The 7079-nt window shown below is 41.5% G+C and overlaps 1 pseudogene; it reads left to right on the forward strand.

Moving 5' to 3' along the window:
- The first annotated feature begins 280 nt into the window (after positions 1 to 280).
- LOC147423613 (uncharacterized) lies at positions 281 to 1940 on the forward strand (annotated as a pseudogene).
- Positions 1941 to 7079: the final 5139 nt, after the last annotated feature.

Raw genomic sequence — 7079 nt, forward strand, 5'->3', positions numbered from 1 at the left:
TCTTGTTCGTTTTCTCTCCCTCTCTCTCTCTCTCTCTCTCTCTCTCTCTCACACACACACACACATGTGCAGGTGAGCGCCCACTTGAGAGAGAGGATGCTATTTTAAGAGTTGGCCCAAGGGCATGCGATTTTGCAGAGAACTCGCAGCTAATGCTAAACGCGGGCTTCAAAAAACTCAATTTTGTTAGGCACCTCAAGGCTGAAGCGTGCTGAATCCTGATGATTCTCTTAGGGTCGATTTCTGCATCAGAAGGACAAGGAACAGACCATGTGGGCTCATGCTTTCTGAGAGGTCCGCTCATGGAGAAAGACCAGGAGAGGCCGCCGGGCACAGCCAAGGCCTCTTCCTTGGAAAGAATTCTGTGGTGCAGAGTGCTATTGAGCCTACCGTTTCTTTGAAGAGCGTGCGAGGTAATAGAGAGTGAAGTGGCAAGCTCTTCGCCTTTCTTGAGATCGTGAGAAGGCACACCCACACCCGTTTCCCTCTTGTCTAGGATTTCATTCAGAGCCTCCCTCTTCTCCAGTCGCCTCTCTTCTCTACCACATGACATACTACAAGCTGAGTTTCATGCGGTGATTGAGGCAGTTTTTCAAACACTGGGGTTTATTCATAGAGTTAGAGTGATGAGCAGCGACACTATGAGGGCTTGGGAGGCTTCTCAAGCATTGGCTGGTATGCTACAGTAGAGAGGAGTCGACCTTGCTCCTGCAGGCCCTCGCTTGTCAGATTATTAATTCTCTTTTGATTGGTTCACAAGCATTCTCCAAGCCAATAATGTTTTTATCTCTTGAGACGACAATCAATGATAAATTGGGCGAGCTAAGAAGCATGGAGGATCTCGAACCTTGAATGATGATGCCTTTGTTGCAGATTTTGAAGCTATTGGACATTTGGCTCTTGTTACAACACACATTGACAAGGAGGAAGAGACTGCAGAATCTCATGAATACATACCTGATGGCATTTCACTATTGAAGAGAGAGCTGGAAGAATCAAGGGCACCATTACCGACAAGGATAGGAGATGATGAGCTCATGAGATTCCTTCTTGCTGCAAACAATGACCTGAAAAAATGTTCTGCACTGACAAAAAGGAATATCCGATGGCGGGAAACATTCTATTTATTTCCTCAGTATGAGATGGATAAATGGTCCACATGAGGCCATCGCTTGTTGTTCATATTGATGGGCATATTCAATATTGCAACCTCCCGACCGCCCACGTTTTTGCTGTCTTATCTCATGTTGAGTATGGGATTACACACTTACTTCAGACTGAGGATCCAAGAATAACAGATTGTGAGGGAACACCTGCACTTGAATTCCCCGTAAACGTGCTGAAGTCGTGTTGTGCTCATGTGCAAGAAAATTATCCCACTAGACTTGCTGCCCTGTTTGTTGTCAACCTTCCTCCTCTTGTTTGTGTGATTGCCCAAGCCATCATCCAGGTTTTGAAGTCAGCTACCAAAATAAAGATTTTTGTAGAGGTAGACCAACACAATGCCTTGGCTGAGCATTACGGGAGCCTTGACTCAATGCCGATCTTTTTGGGGGGAAGCTGTGCTTGTTCAAGTTGTAAGAAGGCATTGACAAGTGATGGGGTACATTTGCAGTTGATGGATAAGGAGCAGGCCTCTGATGAAGATGAGGATGATCATGATAATGGTCTTTCAAATGAGGAGTTGAGCAATTTTTGTAGATATAACTCTCTATTGCGTGCCATAATTGTGGGATTCTTAATATTGTGGGTTGTTGTGAGTTTGTAGGCAGGGTGTTTTGATCCTGAGGCTGATTTTATACCAACGTAGTGTCACCTTGACTTGCAAGCGAATGTGTTACATATATCAAGGCACATAATAAACCCGAAGAGAGTTGGAAAGGAAGGGTCTTTTCTTTTCTTTTCTCCTTGTGAGCATTTTAGCCTCATAACTCTTAAGATTCAACTTCTCTGACCTTGTGTATATGCTTGGTGGCCTCCTTTATGCAATTGTATGCAATTTTCTGAGAGACAGAGAGAGAGAGAGGGGGAGATCACACACACACACTTATATATATATATATATATAGAAAGAGAGAGAAGAGAGAAGAGAAGTTTAACGTTGTAGAAAGCTATCCCAAGAGACCTCAAAGACCTATCCGACGAGAGTTGAACTCAAGACATGTTATGAGAGAGAGAGAGAGAGAGAGAGAGAGAGAGAGAGAGACAGAGAGGGAGAGAGATTTCAAAAAAAGCTCGCTCCAAAAACTGATTTTGGAGCTAGTGAGCTTTTTTTCTGAATTGGTTAATTGAGCAAAATCTAGAAAAAGCTCCATTCCCATCCCCCTCGTGATTACCAGTGCGCTCTGACTGTAGATGATGTTGGTAGTGTCCTGTCCAACACCCAATTAGCCATAAAGCGTCTGAGCCATACGCACTCAATCGTAGCTGTGAAGACTACCCTGTACTTAGCCTCACAACTAGAAGTGGCCACTGTAGTTTGCTTTTTGCTCAACCATGATATGCATGAACTAGTTGCTCCTTGCCCAACCATGATATACATGAAATACCGAGCATGAAACAAAAGCCACTTGTGGACACTCACGTGTCAAAACAACCAATCTGAGTCCAAAAAAGCATGTAAATCTGGCGGCAATGATCCCCCCTTAGGATAAAACAACCCAAGATGTAAAGTGCAACTCAAGTAGCGAAAGATCCGCTTAACATCCTACCAATGCTTAGACCTAGGCTATGCATAAATATACTGACTTGTGAGACTGGAAACTGAATATTCGACCTTGTGTTGCATACATAAATAAGGCATCCAACAGCAATTTGGTAAAGAGTGACATTGGCAGGATCACCAGCATCATGAAGACTTAATTTCAAACATGTTTTCATGGGAATGGCAATAAATTTACAATCCTCAAGTCCAAACTTACATAACAATGTCTCCATGTAACTTTTCTGATACAAGACAATACCACCATCACACTACTTAAACTGTATACCCAAGTAATGATGCAACATGTCCAAATCTTTCATCTTGAAAGTAGCATTCAAACCAACCTTAAATTCAGCAATATATGCCTCATTTGGCCAATGATCACCAAATCATCCACATATAAAATAACAATGAGAAGTACATCGCCCTCACGCTTTACATACAATGTGCCTTCAGTTGGACTGTTATTACAAAAGCCTCGTTTAATCAAATGGGTGTCAGCTTTCTCATACCAAGCACGAGGAGATTGCAAGAATGCATTAAATACATGAGACGTATACTCCCTCCCTCGATCGGGACGGAGGGTGTCCATAGTACATTTCAAGACATTTTCAACGATAGGCAGAAATTGCTTGAAGCACATAAACACTCCTGGATTTTCTCTTAGCGGATACACCCATGCATGTCTGGAGTAATCATTAATGAAAGTAACAAAGTACATGTACTTGCCCAAGGACGGAGTTTGCATGGGTCCACATCACTATGCACAAGCTGCAACGTGCATGTAACTCTAATTGAACCATCCTTTAGAAACTTGAACGATGCATCTTACCAAAATACAGTCTTCACAAACATGCTTCACAAGTGCTTCAAGAGGCGGCAAAGAAGCAACCATATCAGATTTTTGCAAACGTAGCAAACAAGCAAAATTCAGATGCCCGAAATGTGCATGCCAAAGTCTTGCATCTGAAACAGCCTTTGAATCCACAACTGCATTTGCAAAATTCTGCCCACACTTGTCATATAAAGTGAGCTTATAGAGCCCATGGCATAAAATTCTTGATGCAACAATCTATCGCCAAAATTGAGATCATGAAATGTACATCTGTCATCCACAAATTTCACAACAAGACCAAGTCTAGCAAGTGTAGATACAAACAAATGTTCGTTTTAATCCCAGGTGCATACAATGCATTAACAAGTCTGAAATAACTGCCATTTGCAGCAATCAACACAATCTTCCAACTCCCTTGAGCAGATAAGAGGCACTGTTGGCACAAGTGACTGTATTCCCGTGAGAGACATCCTCAAGAGAGGTAAACAAGTCACGATGAGAAGTAATGTGCTTTGTAGCACCACTATCAAAGTACTACACATGAGCATCTGCATCAATTAACATACATGTATCATGGACAGAAGGATCATAAGTGCACTCTGCACTAAAAACCCATTATGCATCTACATCAGCATCACAATCTCCTTTCACAGAAGACTCTACAATAGTTGCACTTGTAGTGGAATCGGCCTCTTTCTTCTTAGCCTCTTTTGCCTCCAATTTCGGACAATGCTTGATCAAGTGATCATTAGCTTTACAATAATGGCAACACATCTTCTTTTTGCCCTTTTCACTAGAATTTCCAGACGAAGTGCTACCAGCTGAAGCATTGGGAACAGGTGCCTTTCCACTCACAAAAGAACCATAAGAAGTGGTTGCATTGCTGTTATCACCTTTCTTTCACCATCAATAAAGGCATGTTCAACTGCACGTTGTTTACCCCTTTTTTTTGGAGAGTGACTCTTGCAACAACAATGTGCATAGTGCGTCAAACTTGACAACTTCAAGATTCTCTTAGGTCATAAGTCTCCACCAAGTGCTAGCAAAAGTCTGGTAAGAATCTGGCAAAGCATCAAGAACAATTTGCACGATGGATTGTGAGCACTAAACTACAATTTCAAAGGACAATCCGTAGCATGTTTGGGCTGCAAAGGTTAGCTACCATTAATACATCATTAAGACCTCATATCTTACCCATGATCAGATATGCACTGAGCTTTGACATTTTCATTTATGTCTTGTTTTGAGCGAGGTGTTTTGTGTATGCGAGAGAGTGAAGCTCTTGAGGCTGCACTCAAGGTTTTTACCATCAACTATTAAGTTTCAACGTGTCAATGTCTCTTGCAAATCCCTCACAAACTCCCACAGTTAGAGGCCTTGGGCTTTCCTGGCAAGAGCGCCAACTTTTTAATATTCTTTTGGTGAACCCAACGCAAAATAAGCCAGGGTGAGGGTTTGCAAAGGCATTTTAAGGCTTCAACCATGGCGGATCAACAAGGCTATCAAGGTATGCAATTTGATGGTGGGACAACGCAAATGTTCCAAGCCTTTGCTATGTTCATGCAATAGCAACAAGATGCAAAAAGGAGAGAAGTCTCAACCATGAAGGCGCTCAATTTATCATTAACAAAATTGATCAGTTTGACGAAAAGAATATCACAAAGTATCTTCCTCACTATGAGAAAGAGATGGAGTTAAACAGGAGGGTACTAGGAATTGAGATGATGAGGAGTTTGGAGTTTGTTGTGGTGCAAGAGATTTGAGATCGTGTGAAAACTATAAGGGCTGAGCATGGAGAAGATTGGGAAGCTTTCAAGATTGTTGTAAAGGATGAATGCTTCATAGAGGATCATGAAAGGGTTACAAAAAGGACATTCCTAGAATGGGTTGCAAAGCCAAAGGAAGGGACTTCCATCATTGAATTATTAAGGGATTTTGAGCCTCTCTATGCCCAATTATCGGTGATAGAAAGACATACCTTGGATAGGAAAAAGACAAAACTTTTCTTGCAAGCTATATGTCCAGAGGTTCAAGAGAAGCTTGAACTACTCTTGGAGGATAAGAGTACAAAACAAGGATTGAAGACAGAATGGAAAGAAGTCGAAGATGTAGTCTCACTACTTGACAAGGGACAACATCGACGAAACAAAATGGTGGTGTCTAATGGCACTTCTCTCTCTATCACATCAGAAAGGCCATCAAAGCCAATTACTTTAACTGCAAAAATGGAAGAATCCATGCTAGATGAATTGGTAAAGGGAATGCAAGAGATGAAGTTGAAATTTGAAAGGTTGGAAGAAAAGGGATCGTGGAAATCGTTAGGGCAAAGAGCCCCAAACAAGCAAGGTTTTGTAAACAGGTACATATGGTGCAATAGCAATGATCATACCACGAGAGATTGTGAAAACTTTAAGGATGTTTTGATCAAAGACCTTGTGTTTTAAAGGATGGTAAGATTCATCTCATAGAAATAGGAATGCCTTTGGGAACAACTTTGGGAAAGGTGGAATGTGGAAGTTAGACATGGTCACAAGCTAGGCTATTGCTAGGGTCAAGGCAGTAAGTAGCCTATGGGATGAAGATCTAACATGTGTCAGATAAAGATCTAAGCAGTGATGTGCAATTAGATGAGTTATGACCGTATGTTGTGGAATCTACTATAAAGGAAAAGGTAACTATAGATATACTCCATAAAGTTGGAGATTGTATGAAATAACAAGGTGAAATGATCCAGTGGATGCTTTGTCAGTTCATGCATACATTGAAAAATGCCAAACTCGTGAAGCTATTGTAGAAGAGAAACGCAAACAAGAGAATGGAGATGAAGGGACCTCAAAAAGGGCTACCAGAAGTGGGTGAAGTAGAGATGCATTTCCTTCTAGGGAAGCTTCACCGCAACAGGTTCCACCACCTGAAATACCCATGGAAAATATATCACCTGATAGGAAGCTGACAAAGAGCAATGCAAAGATTGCTTCATATAAGTTGCAATCAGATATAGAGGTTGTTACAAATGTGAAGAAGATACTGGAAGAGAGGATTTTGAATAGCAAAGTTGAGTTTACATTGGCTTAATTTCTTGAGATTGCAAAGTGGGAGTTCAATAAAGAAATGATAGTCATAATCAAGAGGAAGTGACATGATTGGGTGAAGGGGATACTTCAAAGATACAAGGAATACATGTACACGACAATGACCACGACAAAAGCATGGTAGAATGCTACTATTCCAATGGGAGCACAAAACATATTTGTTTTATGGATGTTGAGGATGATGATGCTATACACAGGATTCATTATGCAAGGAGCCATTGGCCAAGAGCCACCGCAGAAACCTTGGTCAAGGTGGGAGATCTAGATGAGCCTTATGTAGCCTTGATTGATCATGGCTCTAAAATCAACTTCATCTCCAAAGGTCTCTATATGAAGGGGAAGTGGTCAATTGGCACAGATCATGGATGGGTGATAAGAGCTACAAAAAATTCCTCAAGGAATCTATATGGAGCTTGCCCTAATGTCAAGGTGACTATAGGTGATGTAA

The sequence above is a fragment of the Adiantum capillus-veneris genome, chromosome 26 (genome assembly GCF_014529385.1).
Source record: "Adiantum capillus-veneris isolate H3 chromosome 26, ASM1452938v2, whole genome shotgun sequence".
NCBI classification, from domain to species: Eukaryota; Viridiplantae; Streptophyta; class Polypodiopsida; order Polypodiales; family Pteridaceae; genus Adiantum; species Adiantum capillus-veneris.